General features: G+C 39.4%; 1 long non-coding RNA gene across 1 annotated transcript in view; it reads right to left on the reverse strand.

Annotated features, from left to right (window-relative positions):
* LOC141278437 (uncharacterized) overlaps positions 1–11,514 on the reverse strand; it is a 36,968-nt gene extending 25,454 nt beyond the window's left edge. The window contains exon 1 of the long non-coding RNA XR_012331188.1: positions 11,251–11,514. This is a non-coding gene — a long non-coding RNA (uncharacterized lncRNA). The remainder of the gene's footprint in view (positions 1–11,250) is intronic.
* Between the last annotated feature and the right edge of the window lie 4,409 nt (positions 11,515–15,923).

Below are 15,923 nucleotides of genomic sequence, written 5' to 3' on the forward strand. Positions count from 1 at the left end.
TCATCGACACTGACATTTCCTGAAAGTTTCTTTTGTGTTGAGACACGGTCTAGGCGTGAGGATTTATGATAATTAGTCAAGCAAAAAACAACTGAAGCTATTGTTCAGTATGTGTGACCAGAAAACCATTGGCTAAGGAGAAATGTGGCTAAATGATTATTTAAAATAAGAAATGTAATAGTGTCTCATAAGATCTTTGCAGGGACTATATCTTAACCCAAATGCAAGAATCCACTGCATGGATTTCCTGACACTGTTCCAGACAATCAGAATGTCAGAATAAACAACTGACTTCTCAGACAGACAGACACACTACACACACACACACACACACACACAATATTTTGGCAGAAATGTGTGGTCTAACTCAGTCTCAGCTGATTTTTAAAATTGTTCCTGTCTAGAGCAATCTCATTTCAGTGGATGGACACTGACATGACCCATTACTATCAGAATGCCTACTCTATTCTCTGATTCTTGCCTTCCTATTTTCACATTTTCCTTTCTACATACATTTCAGCTTCTTTCCACTGGCTTTATAAATGAAACCATGCCACTTAAGTAAGAATATCCATTGAAAATTCTTAGTGCCGCTCACCTTCTGTGATGGCCCATACTCTGTCTGTGGAGTGTGTTTCTCCCAGGGTCACTCTCGCCTTTTGAGACAGTCCGCATTCTGTCTATGGAATGTGAATCTCTCTAAATAAATCCACTTCTTGCCTATCAAAAAAAAGAAAAGAAAATCCCTAATGCTGTAGAAATTTATGGAAATTTGATCCAAGTGTAGTTGAAGTCCCTAAAATTATAGCTAACCCACATCTCCCATCTCTAGAAGTCATCATTTTCTCTGCTTTGTTTCCAAGAACTTTCTGAAGGCTTCTGTTACAGCCCTCACTTCTCTGTCAGGAGTTGGACCTTATAAACAAGTGACTCCTTTACATTAGTAAGTTGGTGCATTTCAACAAACTCTTGCTGGACATGACTTAGTGCCAAGTACCAAAGGTAGAGAGATGACAAAATTGCATCTCTCAAGGCCTATGGTTCAAGCTTATTTGGCACCTGGAAGGAATTCAGTAAATGTAAATTATTTTCTCCTCAGATGCACTGTCTTAACTGCGTTGGACAAGAAGACTGTTAAATTGTGTTTTCAAATGATTATATTCTATCCAGATCAAAATATTTTTTAAGAAAATTTTTAGAAATTTTTAAAAAATTTTAAAAATTTTAAAATTTTAAAAATTTTAATTTAAAAATTAAAAAAAAATTTTAAAAATTCAGGAAAAAATTTTTAAAAATTTCAGAAAATTTTCTGAAATATTTTTCAGAAAATGGAAATGTTAAAACACCTTGAAATATTCTGAGCCTTCTCTTTATTTAAAACAAAAATCTGTTAGAAGAAAACTTAAAACAGTGTCATATTTAGCAGCACATTAGACTACTAAATGCTAGCTCAAACACCAAAGAGGGATTAGCTAGAAAAGGGGGGAGATAAAGCAGGGTGTTTCTGGCATCACAGTGATGCCAAACTAAACGAAACATTGATTTTATTTGGGGGAATATAGTCTCTACTATATGTACCTGGGTATCGTATTTTTCTGTAGCATATTTTCCTGTAGCATAACTTCCACCCCTGGATAAATAAGAGGGCTAACCTGGGTCATGTGGGCCCCCAACAGGCCATAACTCAGCATATGGTTCAAACCGATATTCTTTATTTTTGTTTAACATTTATTAGTGAGGAGCTAAGTGTCCATTAATAAAATTGTATATATTCAAAATAAGGCATTTATTATATGTACTAATATCATACAAGGCTGTGATTCATTTGAAATTACCTTTTATGTCACCATATTTTGGTACTTGTAACTGATTACAGATGGTCATTTTCACTCACTATGGACAGACATACCTTACAGGCATAAAGCAACAAAATATCTTCTGAAATACTCTCATGAAGGTTAAATGCTTGCCACTTTTCTGCAGTTCCTGTTCTCACTCCAGTTGTCTTTTTTGTAATGCATATGAAATGGCTTGACATTTAGCTATTAGGATACATCACTCTTCATCATGCTGGAATGACATCTCCCATCATGCTTTGGTTTCTGCTTGACTGTACCAACTTTTCCAGCAGAGCTAACTTCAGTTCAGGGCTGGTGATTTCTGCTTTGTTTTTATTTTGTTTCATTTTCCTGTTGCTGTTACTTTGTGTTATTTTTTAGTTTTCTTCCCTCCTTATCTTTCTTTATTCACCTAAGAAGGTGGGCATCTCTGAGAGAGAAGACTATATTTACACTTTGCCCATTATAGACAACATTGTGTGTGGAGATCTGAGCTGCCTGAAGTCATTTTCCTGATTAATTTCAGTGCTGGTTCAGACCCCATAACACGGATCCTTCAGGTGGCTGACATCCAACTCCCCAATTCATTGCTGGGATAGTCACCAAAAGAAGAATGAAAAAAACTAGGTTTAATGAGCTGTTGAGGTAAGATTGCGGGTTCCCTAGGAAGACATTAATAGAAAAGATTATCCAGAAGTCATTTAATATTAATATTTAATTTATTACAATTAATTAAATATTCTAGTTTTTTTTTGTTTTAAGTTCTACTTACGAATCTTTTTATTTTACTTATAAATTTAGCAAAATCTAACACAGTTTTAAAGGGACTTCAACTAATATTCTGTCCTATTTAAAACTTCAAATTTTTAACTCTTTTGAATATTTTAAACTCAATTTATAAATTTAATACATTAAATTTCTTTTTTAAGAACTTCAAATACTTGACATGTGAAAAATCTTCTCAAGTACCTAAATCACTCCTTTTTCAAATCCAGAAATTAAACTTATAAAAATAGAAATTTTAAATTTGTATTAAACAGTCTCACATTGCATGGTGAAACTTCAAACTCAAATCACTCCTTTAAATCAATTGCTATTGCACATTGGAATCATAAAGCTGATACGTTACTCTCAAAGACAAAATTGTTTTAAATATTACAAACTCTTAAGATGTCAAGCACATATTTAATACACAATATTAATACCATAATTCTCTTAAGCATGCCTACATTTATTTCCAAATTTTCTCAATGCTAAATGATTCTTATTTGCTAACAAGAGTTATATTATTTGAACAATTTTGAAGTCACTGTCTCAACTAGTAAAGGTTACATAAGAACTAGAGAGGGCTTCCCTGGTGGTGCAGTGGTTGAGAGGCCGCCTGCTGATGCAGGGCACACGGGTTCGTGCCCCGGTCCGGGAAGATCCCACATGCCGCGGAGCGGCTGGGCCCGTGAGCCATGGCCGCTGAGCCTGCGCGTCCGGAGCCTGTGCTCCGCAACGGGAGAGGCCACAACAGTCAGAGGCCCGCGTACCACACAAAAAACAAAAAACAACTAGAGATACTGTCTAGGACCTTGATTAAAATTTATTTCCATGCTTTTTATGATCACTGTGGTGGAGACTTTAAGAGTTTAACAAGGCAAATGGCCTACTACCTTGAGTGGGAGTCCTATCAGTATCTTATTCTCTTGTCTATTCAAGAAAATTTGTAATGCATGCTATCTTAACCTTGATTGGATTCAACTGCTTGCTTTTATTCTGAATTATTTTCATCATCTTCCTAGCTATTAGGGCTACACAGCTCATAGTGAACCCACATATCTGCAGAGTCAGATATGCCATTATAATGGTACGACCAAAAAGGATTGGGATGCACAGTCTGTAAAAAGACAGAGAAAAGAACTTAGGAAAGTAAGGGATCAAAATCGAATTAATAAGTGTGCTCCGGAGATGTTTTTACTGTGTTGAGCTCAGAACCATTGCCATGTACTGAGAATCCATCCTCTTTCATTCATACAAACATTCAATGAGCTTACTAATATCTACCATTGTCCACGCTCTAGAGCTAAGAATGGAAGAAACCGGCAAAAGAAACTGATCCTTTAAACATCTATTATGCCCTAGACGTTTGATCTGCACCCAACAGCTCAGAGAAGTCAGAAACAGCAGTTGTATTTTACAGATGAGGAAAATGAGGCTCTGTGGGGATAAGAAAAGTTTCCATTTTCCATATTGACACAGCTAGTAAATGGCCAAAACCAATTACAAACCTAGTAATGGCTGAATCCTACAGACCTTGCCTCCAGAGAGGAGCTGATCATTTAGGAAAGGGAGTGGAGGTACAAAAGGAAGTGAATAGAAATAACAGATCCAGGAAAATGGAATGCTAAATGCTTATAGAACTTGATACTTCACACTGGAATTCAGATTGAGAAGTGTGTGTGTGTGGGTGTGTGTGCAAGTGTGTGCATGTGTGCTGAAATGAGGATGTTGGTGATGGGAGTGGACACAGTGACAAAATCTTCTTAAAGCCGGCCTCTGTCTCTAAAATGAATTTCAGAATGTTTACCACCAAAGAGCAATACAAAGTGAGTATGAAAGAGATAGACATATAGCACTCAGATAAACTGATTTTTTTTGTTACTACATGTGACCCTCAATGTCTTAGGGAAAGCATTAAGCTATTTCATACTACTGCCTCAAAGGAGAGGGTTGTTTTCCTGACAAATCATATTAGATGTATGACTGTGCATTAACCTCTTAGCCTTTTCTCATACTGTGTCTGGAAGAGTCTCACCCTGACTACTATCATAGGAAATTCTCTAACCATGGGGTAGCAGCTGCCTGGATTGCAGGAAGAAGTACCTTGCCCCTTGCTGCACTTCTTTGTACACTCTTAAAAGATGACAAACACCATCAGCTCAAACCCAATCTCAAGTGGGCTCCTCCCCTACATTTCAAATTTATTCTCTCAACTCCTTGCTTTTCTACATCACCTTTTTATGCCCCCATCGACATTATCATGTGCTTCCTTCTGACTACATCATTGTTGCACTTTCCCAGTAAGGAGAAGGTGAAAGTCTAATGAATTAATAATGCTGTATTAGCTAAGAGCTTCTGTTGAAAGAATGTGTTTGGGATTTTAATTTGCATGACCGGTGTGGTCGCTGATTTGTTGAAACAGGGTCAACCAGGCTCACCCGCATTCCTGTCACAATCACTCTGCTCTGCCTCATTTTCTAATATGTCAACCTCGAAACCACCTCATTTACGAAAGTTCTGCTATTTACAAGCTGGCTTTCAGCTAAAAATCTATTTTATTTAGAAAAGCTATATAGCATCATGATTAAACTGGAAACCAGAGTCCTCTGAAACTATAGTCCCTGAGTCCAGAATCCATGGTCATCATTTCCTAGTTCTGTGACCTCAGGCAAATCTTTTCACCTCTTCGTGCCTTAGTTTCACACTGTCAGATGGGAACACCTCACAATATCTACCTCATAAGTTTCCCTGAGGATTAAACGAGCAATTCTATCTAAACATTTGGAAGCATTCCAAGTGCATAACTAGTGCTAGATAAATGTTTGTGATCAGTCCTACTTTATTAGAGCAAGAGCTGACATGGGTTGAGCACAGAATGTAAACTTCAGGCTGAAAGACTGTTGCAGTGGATTTTCCATTGGCCCAGCTCTCTAGACCCCGAGGCCATGATTAAATGAGGTTCAGCTGTGGATTCAATTGCACTCCATTAGAATGAAAAATGTGCAGGAATTATTTGCATTTGGCTTGAATCCCCACATCCTTCTAACCGTGCCCCTTTTCTATGCTCTGAGCTCTCGACTCAGAAAGTAAAAACCAATGACCACGGGAGCAACCAAAGTCAGCTGTGTCCAAGGAAAGAATAGGAGTTAAGTGGCCAAAGGACAGGAGCTGAATGACCAGAAATGATCACGATTTGGTCTTCTGAATACCATGTTCTGAGGCCCAGAGAGATGGTACTGGGTAGCATTTTCTTGATGGTTTGCTGGGAACTTGAGCCTATGATGCTAGCTACTCTAGACACAGGTTTCTTTGGAATTGAGTTCTTATAGCATTAACCAGGTTCTAAATTGTGAATTATCCAGAATCACTGGATAATTATCCAGAATCACTGGACAAAATCCAGAATCACTGGGTAAGTATACAATAAACACCCTTGTTCTCTGAGGGCTGGGTCTAATATTTCTGCTCCTTTCTGAGGTTTGACCACGTGGGAGGTTTGGGGATGGGAATGCAGGGGTGCCATCTGCCAGCCCCTCTCTCTTTCATTCTTCTTTGGTGGGGTTTTCCATCGTGTTTCATGTTGCATCTGCTTGGTGGGTGAACAGTGATCCCAGCCAATACCTCACCACTCTGTCACAAATGCCACCCTCATTAGCAAGTTTAGCAGACAAGCACTACTGTTCTAGGGCCAGGAGTCCATGCTTTATCATCCTGATTTACACAGATGGCATGTGGGCACAGATTCAACAGTTTTGAGTCAGAATAGAACAGACACATCATCTCTACTAGACTATTCGGAAGAACTTTCTTTAAGGATGAACATGGTTTACAATCTGTGCTATAGCAATACTGTAGCCAGTAACCACATGTGGCACTTTAAAGTTCACTAGTGTTACTGAGAAAGTGAATCTTAATTTAATTCACATACTTGGGGACTATTGTATTGGACGACTCAGAAGTCTTTACTTAGTTTACAGAGGAGAAAGCTAAGGCCCAGAGAGAGGTAAGGTGAGTTGCCTAAGGTCACACAGTTGGTACAAAGCAGAGCTGGGATTAGAAATTGGGTTCATGCACTTCCAGTTTAATGCTTTCCCCATTTTCTCCTCCTGAAGCCATGAACACTGTTTTGCTGGCCTCTGCGTACTTTCTTTTGAGAACATTAGTATTCATTGAAAGATTCATTTTAAAACACTGGAAATTGGCACTCAAGCAGAGTGTAACTGAGGGCTCCAGTCCAAGATTTTCTGCTGCTGAGTGGAGAAATGCAAAACAAACAAATAAATCATTTTAAAAAAGATTCCTTCCTGTGATTAGACACACATCCACCATAAGGTGGAAAACTTCTCAGTTACTGAGCTCTCCGGCATGCTAAAACCATCGTTCAGAGCTCTTGCTTGTGAAACGTGAGCCTCTGCGTCGTCCTGACAAGTTGATCAGAACTGCAAGTCACCAGAGTAATCTCAGTGTACACCGTTTCCCCCTTGCTCATTGTCCATTTGATGACATAGTACAGAGTCCCTACCCCAAAATCAAACGTATCTCCACACTTTCTCTTTTCCTTGCATAATCTTTTCTTCCTGGGAAAATCTTAGAGGCAAACATTTCTTTTCCTCTGCATACAGTAAGTTCTTGGTAATGCATTTTTAATACTAAACTTATATGATTATTCTACATAGGTTTTCCATCTCTTTCTGGGAATCAGGGATGCACAGGGAATAGTAAATATGCTGCGAGGAGTTTCTCTCTCAACAAACAGTTCCTTAGCATCATAATAGACTCATTAAGTCATCATCTTGTGCCTAATGGGATGTTCTGCAAAGGTCAATATGCGGGGAACCCTTGTCCAATGGGCATAAAATTTTAGTTATGAAGATGAATAAGTTCTGGAGATGTGCTGTGCAAATAGTACTTGTAGTTAATACTATATCATGCACTCAAAAATGTAAGAGGGTAGATCTCATGTTAAGTTTTCTTATCTCCCCTACACACAAAACAAAGGGACACAAGGAAACCTTGGAGGGGATGGTTATGTCTATTACCTTGATTGTGGTCATGCTTTCACAGCTGGGTGTATGTATATGTCCAAACTGTGTACATTAAATCCAATACACATTATCATCAAATTGTATGCATTAAATATGCTCAGCTTTTCATACATCAATTTACCATAAAAAAGTATTTTTAAAAAAGAATCTGAAAAGAATGAGACAAAGCAGTGACCCACAGTTGGAAGGAAACAGAGTCTCTCTTCAGTTAAAAAGATGCAGCAAGTTTCTGTCCCCCTTAGTTGTGAAGGGTAAAAGGCTCCTCTCAAAGATAAATATTTATATATGTGAATCTATGTTTCTTGAAAAGTCAGGCCAGGAGTTTTCTTCCTACTTACAATCATCTCAAGTGCAGACATAAATAAAGAAACTGTCGATGAAGGGGTGAGTGGATGATCCCATAGCTCCAACCTATGGGATCAGTGGGCCAGTGATGACTCATTTCTCCGTGGACCAAGGGACTTGATGAAATAGATTCAGTGCTGAACTTAATGGGATGCTGTGCACACAGACAGTGAACCAGAAGGCTGAGGAGGTTCTGGATAATGTCCACATGGATAAGCAATGAAAATAATAGTGGAGCAACTAGCTGTGGGTTACAAAACATTATGGTCAATGCGACGTACACGTTAGGTCCAGAGATTTCTGAAGCCGAGTAGATACTGCAGATTTGGAATCAATCAGGCTTGGGTTTGAACACCTCCTGGGTAATCCTGGGCACGTTGCTGACTTTTCAAAGCCTCTATTTTCCATCTTTCAAATGCAGACAACAGGATTCAATTTGAAAGGTTCTTGTAAAATATAGATACAAATATAGATGTACAGATATAACAGGATAGAACTTGACATGTCATCATCAAAACATGGGCCACAGTTGCAAGGTAGCAATATCTCTGAATATAATTTTTCCTAAAATTAGTAACTAGCCTATTTTGAAACTGTATAATGTTCACTGGCATTTATTCAAAATCAGGGCCTCGTCTATTTGTTTCCGAAGAACTTTCCAGCCTGTGGTTGAATAAGAGGAAAGTAACCATGACATTCAAATTCAGATTCCTCTAGCTTTTGCCCTTTTGTTCAGGCCCTGAGAAGTAAAGGTTTCTAGAGCCCTCTGGGGAAAGCCATGCTCTCCGGAAGAAGCCTGCACACCCAGGCATCTTCTGGAATCTGCCATCTACACCAGACTCAGGAGGGCTCAGAATGACATGACTGACGTGACATGGCAGGGCTCCAGCTTTCTCTAATACATGGATAAAAATAGTATTTCACTTCCCATCAAAGTTGCTTGAATGAAAAATAACCAAACAGTCAAATCATTTTGGAATTTAGTTTTACAAATGACGCACTTCTTTCCTCATCTGTTGGGCTTCCCCGAGGGGTGACACTGTCTCCTGTTAGAATGACTCCCTGTCTAACATCATATGACATCACTTAGATGCAGAACCTAAAAAGACGATACAAATGAACTTATCTGTATTTGTCTGTAGAAACAGACTCACAGACTTCAAAAACAAACTTATGGTTACCAAAGGGGAAAAGTTGGGGGAGGGTTAAATTAGGAGTTTGGGATCGACATACACATACACACTACTCTATATAAAAGAGATAACCAACAGGGACCCGATGTATAGCACAGGGAACTCTACTCAATATTCTGTAATGACCTATATGGGAAAAGAATCTGAAAAAGAATGAATATATGTATATGTATAACTGAATCACTTTGTTGTACACCAGCAACTAATAAAACATTGTTGATCAACTATACTCCAATATAAAATAAAAATTAAATTGAAAACAAAAACAAAACAATGACATAAAGAGAATCACCCCCTGTCTGTTCTATACCAGTAGGGGAAGATGTGTTTGTTCTTTTGTGTTACGCGCTGGTAGGGCCTCACATTGTGCTGCTCGGGTCACAGGGCTTCTCAGAAAACAGTCATCCCTACACAGGGCTCTGATGTAACTCCATGGTCCCTGGTGCTGCAGGGCCACTACACATACATGTGATTTAACGCACAGTCCTAGAGGTTCCATTCACACATCACCCTGCCCAACTCTGCAGCACGCTCCGGCACAAGGGTGGGTGGACAGCAAGCTCACCACTCCTTTCCAGGATCTGTTCCCTGGACCTGTACACAAACCTTCAGAACAGTCTCTTCTGAGTAGAAATCAGCCCATGCAAATAGATGCTCAAGGACATCTGACACCCTCACTGCATCAGTGAACACAGAAATATCTCACTACCTTCCACTGCCAGCTAGGGCTGTGAAACAAATGCTCTCCCCTGCCACCCAAAGAGAGACATCAGTGGAATGTACCTTGTACACATGCCTTGTTTTGCCAACATAATGTGTTCAGAATTTGGAAACTGAATTTCTTAAAGCAGGGCTTAATTTTTACATTTTCACCTGTACTCACAACTCACTATTTTCTTATTCCATATGCATTTATGTTACCTGTCTGGCCTTTGAAAGCCTTAGTGTCTCACACACACACACATACCATCCTTTTCTCCCTGGCATTTGGGAGTAAGGGACTTGGGCTTTGGTTTGCACGGTAACATTCTATAAAATAAGAATGTTCACGTAACATGTGATCAAGGTTCTCGTTCTAAAAGTTTAAGCTTTTAGCAAATTGTCCTTTGGAAATTTTCTTTTCATGTTCAGCACTGAGTGTATACTCAAAAAAGTCTCCCTGCAAAGAGATTGAGAATTTACCAGAATTTTCCAATCCCCTATAGCATCAGAGTGTAGAATAATCATAATGAATTTTTTTTAATAAAGCTACTCTTTACTCTGTACTTATTAAGAAAGAAAAATAATAGCTAAAATATATTAAATACATAATGTATGTCAGATCATTTATTATCATATTTAATCTATGAAGTAATCCTATAAATACAATCTTGTCCCCATTTTATATGAAAGTAGTCTAATGAACAGAGTTTATGAATTCACCTAAGTCCACACATTAAATGAAAGATCACACAGCCTCATCAGACAGCCTAATTCTAGAATCCATAATTTTAATACTAATAGGCATCAGACCCTATTTTTATATCAGGCCATTTATCTTCAGGATAATCCTATGAGGTTCTTAGTACCGCACTCATTTTATATGTTAGGAAACTAAAGCTTAGGAAAATTAAACAATGTATCCAAATTATATATCTATATATATATCTCTCACACATAGAGTGTTAACCAGTATTGAAGCCTAAGTCTGCTTGATTCCAAAGTTTGTGCTCTTAATCACAACGATATATCCCTTCTTTAATCTCTAGTCTTCTGAAGTTTCGATTTCAAGTCTGCCTTAACTTGAAAGACATTAACAAGACATGAGGGACTGGGCTTCCTGTCTCATCTAGAATCTGCTCTGACATATAGAACTAAAAGAGAAAAGTATATTTCTTTGCTCTGCCTTCACAAAACCATTCCACTGAACATGGGGCTATGGAGGGGTGCCTCTAAAGGACAGTGAAAGAATAAGTGCACGAAGGATATTTTCTCTTATTCACGCCCCACTGAGCTGTACAGTAGGGAAAGCAATCTATTCAGAGTATAACAGACCTGGGTGTGAATCTCATCGTCAACACTTACCAGCCGTGTCACGCTGGGAAAATTTTCCAACCTCTCTAAACTTCAGGTTCTGTACCGACAATAATGCTTTGTAACCAAACTCAGTTACAACAATGGGTATGTATTCCCGTGTTTGTAGTTGGTAGATCCACTGCAGATCGGCCGATTTGGAGTGGCTCTGCTTCAAGGGGTGAGCTGGGCTTGTCTCCTCGCTGTGGATTAAACTCAGTCCTCTGCATGGGCTAATTCTGTGGCCTGGGTGGAAGGCACAGGAGATACGTGGGGGAAGCTCTTCACACAACAGAAGAAGCCCGGAAGGTGTGCCCAACATGGCAAGCTAGATCCCTGCCTTTGTTTACCTCATAGACACTAAGCAATTCTATTGGTCAAAGCAAGTCACATGACCAAACCCAACATCAAGAAAGACAAGAAATATACAAGGAAGCCTTAAATATTTGACTGATAATTGAAACGATCGTGATTTCCTTTTTCATGAACAGGGAATAAGAATTAATTTCAAGAGATGACATAATAGAGTGGTTTATAAGGTACGAAGAACCGTCCAAGAGTAAAGTATTGTAATTATCTTTTTCAAAGAGAAGCACTGATAATCAGCAGAATGTGTTTCTATTTTGAGAGAAGTTGATATTTTGCAAAACAATTTGCCAGCTCTTGCCCAGGGGATGACAGCTGCCGAGCCCTTTAAAGTAACCACTGAAAATGTCATTTACGGACAATAGGCTCTTTCTGCCAAGCTTGGCATTTTGATAGTTATTTTAATGTCTTGGGCAATTAAATGCTGGCATTAAATACTCGTACATTTCAGTGAAACGGCTAGGTGATGTGAGATTTTAAATTAACATTAGTTTAGGAGGCAGGGAGTCAAATCTGACAAAAGCATACGAGTACATGGAAACAGCTGAAAGATGAAGACTTACCATCAAATGAACCAAATCAAGTCTTAGTAGGGAAGATAGAGTGAGTGGGGATAATTCACTCCTTTTTCCACGAATCAAGTGCCAAGGGCTCTTTTCTGTGTTCCAGACCAAATTCTTCAAACTGTCATCCTGCTGGATTATGATATATGTCAACTGAAAAAAAATGGCTCATCAGGTGAGGATTCTGTTGACAGGCCGCTCAATGTGCTGTTTTTTTTGATTAGGCCCTGTTGATAATCTAAAATTCTCCGGATTTGGAGTCTAAATCCAGCGCTGAACATGAAAATTCTCTGAATTGTAACAGGGAAGAGCCAATTCTGACTACACATTGCATCTGTTTCTTTTACTTTAACCTTTTCTTCCTGTTGCTTTTGTTGGCCAAAAGGATATTGTCTATACGTAATGGCCTGCCTGCGGGAACCTCGCCCCTCTCCCTGAATGTTAAAGCAAAGTGCCTTTGTTCAGGCAAACATCCTGACCCTGTCCACCTGGGGATGGCTGCAAGGAAGAAGAAATCAACACATCCCCTCTCTGAGGCTGGCCATTCCAGGGGATATTTTGCAAAACTTACGGTCTTTTTATTTACTTCCTCATCTCCTCCCCCTCTTTGTGCTATAAAGAGGGGCATCCAAACCCTGACAAGATGGTACTCTAGGACACAAGTCTACCGTCTTCTCAGTCTGCAGGCTCTGAATTAAGTCACTATTTCTTGCCTCAACACCACGTCTCCAATTTATTGGCCTGTCATGCGGCGAGCAGAGTGAGCTTGGACTCGGTAACAGAATCACCTGTCTTACTAGTCTATTATGATCCAGGAAATGTTTCCCTTGTTGCTTCTTCCCATATCTAGAGTTGCACTATCACAATTATTCTATTTAGAGTTATTTATATGATCGACTGCCTCAAGATGTTTAGCCCTCATTAATTTTGTTGGAGGCCTGGTTACACATTGGGTAACACAAGAGACAGCAATCTTATGAAACAGACAGGATGTAAATAATACAGCCAGTCATATTCATAAAGTCTTAAACAGGGATTTAAGCCATGAGCTTCAGGAACCAAACCAACTCCCTAAACAATCACCAAGACTAGGAAGTGAAACACTTAAGGCAGAAATCTGATTTTTTCATGTGTCTTTAAATGTGTAATCTTAGAAGTTTCTTCTGATAGGAAAATGTAGCATTCAGGTTGAATTATAGTGCAGGTGCCTCCTTGAGATGCTGTAAGGTTATGGAGGGCCATGTGACTTTGTAACCCAGCCTTCTTCATCATAGAGACCTCAGAGTTCAGTAGACTAATAGCCTGGTTAACTATCATTTAAGGCCTTTTTTTTTTTTTTTTTTTTTTTGCAAGAATAAGGTGGTAGACTGTTGTTAGACTAACATTTGGCTGGCTCTCTTCTCTTGTCTACAATAAGGTGTCTCTGCCTCTCAAATTTCTTCTAAGACTCAAACAATGATTTATATGTAGTCCCTCAAGATCCTAGACCTGAAAAACTACAAGTCCTCCAGCAGAAGGTCCCCAGAAGGGCAAAATATGGTTAACACTGTGTTAATTTTATAAATCATAATTCTAAAATAACAGTGTTTGCAAAATAGGAAACTTTCCCAACGTTAATTAAAATATTTTTATTGGGCTTCCCTGGTGGCGCAGTGGTTGAGAGTCCGCCTGCCAATGCGGGGGACGTGGGTTTGTGCCCCGGTCCGGGAAGATCCCACATGCCGTGGAGCAGCTGGGCCCGTGAGCCATGGCCGCTGAACCTGCGCGTCCGGAGCCTGTGCTCTGCAACGGGAGAGGCCACAGCAGTGAGAGGCCCGCGTACTGCAAAAAAAAAATACATATATATATATATATATTTTTATTATTAACTTTTGGCAGGAAACTGCTATTCTTAACTTGAGGACAACAGATTTAGAAGAAAGGTTTGGAAATATTAAACAAAAATGGACTTTACCAAAAACAACAACAACAGCAACTACAGACTTTATGACTATATAAAACTTGCATACCTATAGCACTAAATTGACTACAATCACAGAAAAAAGAACTCTATTTTTCTCTCAACTTCATAATAGAGATACTACATATTTAAAAATTGATTTTTAAAAGTAACACCTCTTTTCACCTTTTCCAAATATGTTGTCAAATCTGAATTCCATGGTTCTTTTTCATTCTCATTAGGGTGCTGTGATGTAGTACTCTTGGTTGAGGTTGTTAGTCACTGACAACAGAATTGACTATAGCTATTAACTATAGCTATTAATCGGACGGAGATGTGATTTGGTTCAAGCAGTTCACAGGGGTTCGGTCTTAGATGTTACTAGGTGAAGAACAATGAAGCCAGATGCAATGAAGCTCTTCACTAGGAATATCAGTACTGACATCCCCTACCAGATGCCAGGGCAGAGCCACCCTAGCATATATGCCATATGCCTAGACCTCAGAACACACTCTACGGTCCAGAATAACTATAGCCCTGCTTGCCAAAACTTGGATCTTCTCAATGTGGGGCACTGCTTCGATTTTCTCCCTTCCCTGCTAAGACATGTGGGATTGTGTCTGTGTGGTGCAGTTTAGTTTACTTGTGGATTTCTACCTTCATAACAGTTTTGTTTTGTTTTGGGCCATACTGTGAGGCATGCGGGATCTTAGTTTCCCCGACCGGGGATCGAGCCCCTGCCCCCTGTAGTGGAAGCGTGGAGTCCTAACCACTGGACCACCAGGGAATTCCCTGACAGTTTTAAAATATAATTTTTAGTGTGACAGTTTCTATAGCTCAGGAAGGCGAGCTAGAATCTGTTGAGTCAAGCAATCTATAGTATGTACCGTAAGCATTAGACTTTCTTCTTTGGAGATTTTTTTTTTCTCCCTACATGTGACGTAGGGGCATGTATGGGGCATTGTGTACTTTTGCCAAGATGGAAGGTCAGTAATAGAAATTACATGGACCCTGGGCACCCTGGACCTCTGCAAGGCTCACAGTGATTCTGTAGCATCTCTGTGAAACTTAGAGACTTACTGCTGCCCCAGGCTGGATGATTTTATTTTCAGTTCAGTGCAGCAATATGCTTATCTCAGGCCTGAGTTTCAGAAATCAGAAGAAGACGAGTTTTGATCCTGAATATGATGGAATCTCTGTGTCAGAGCGTGGTTGAGTATAGCAGCCCTTGGAAGCTGGTGTTATCTTTTTCCCTCTGATCTCTTGTCGCCAGTGAGGACAGGAATCAAGCATGAACTTTGTCAGGAGGAAGGGAGGCCATACGTTCTATTAATACATATTCATTGAGCACACGTACATTTACAAAGCATTTCTTCGTACATTCTTAAAAGTCTTGGAAGTCAAGCAATTGCAAGGCAAAGAAGGCACGATTATCTTCATTTTAAAGACAGAGAAAGTTCAGCTTAAGTTGAGTTAAGTTGGAAGTTGAAAGTTCAGCTTAAGTTGAGTTAAGTTGGGTCTCGTGCTCGGACGCCATTCCTGCTCTGGCCACAGCAAAAGTTGCTAACTAAGCTCTTTCCCACTTATGGCAAGGACTGCCTTAGAAATCTTTACGGAACCCTGCTCCACATGGACCCTATCATTCACTAATCACAAAAGTTGAAACTTATTTGGAGGCCAGATTCATCAGACCTCCTCATTATTAGGCTCCGTGAAGACACTTATTCATAATTTCAGTACTGATTTAGGACAAGAATCTGAGTCTCCTGATCTCTGTGCTTTTCCCTGTGAAATGTTACATATTAATAAGTAAAAGG

This window comes from Tursiops truncatus, chromosome 4 (assembly GCF_011762595.2).
Source record: "Tursiops truncatus isolate mTurTru1 chromosome 4, mTurTru1.mat.Y, whole genome shotgun sequence".
Taxonomy (NCBI): Eukaryota; Metazoa; Chordata; class Mammalia; order Artiodactyla; family Delphinidae; genus Tursiops; species Tursiops truncatus.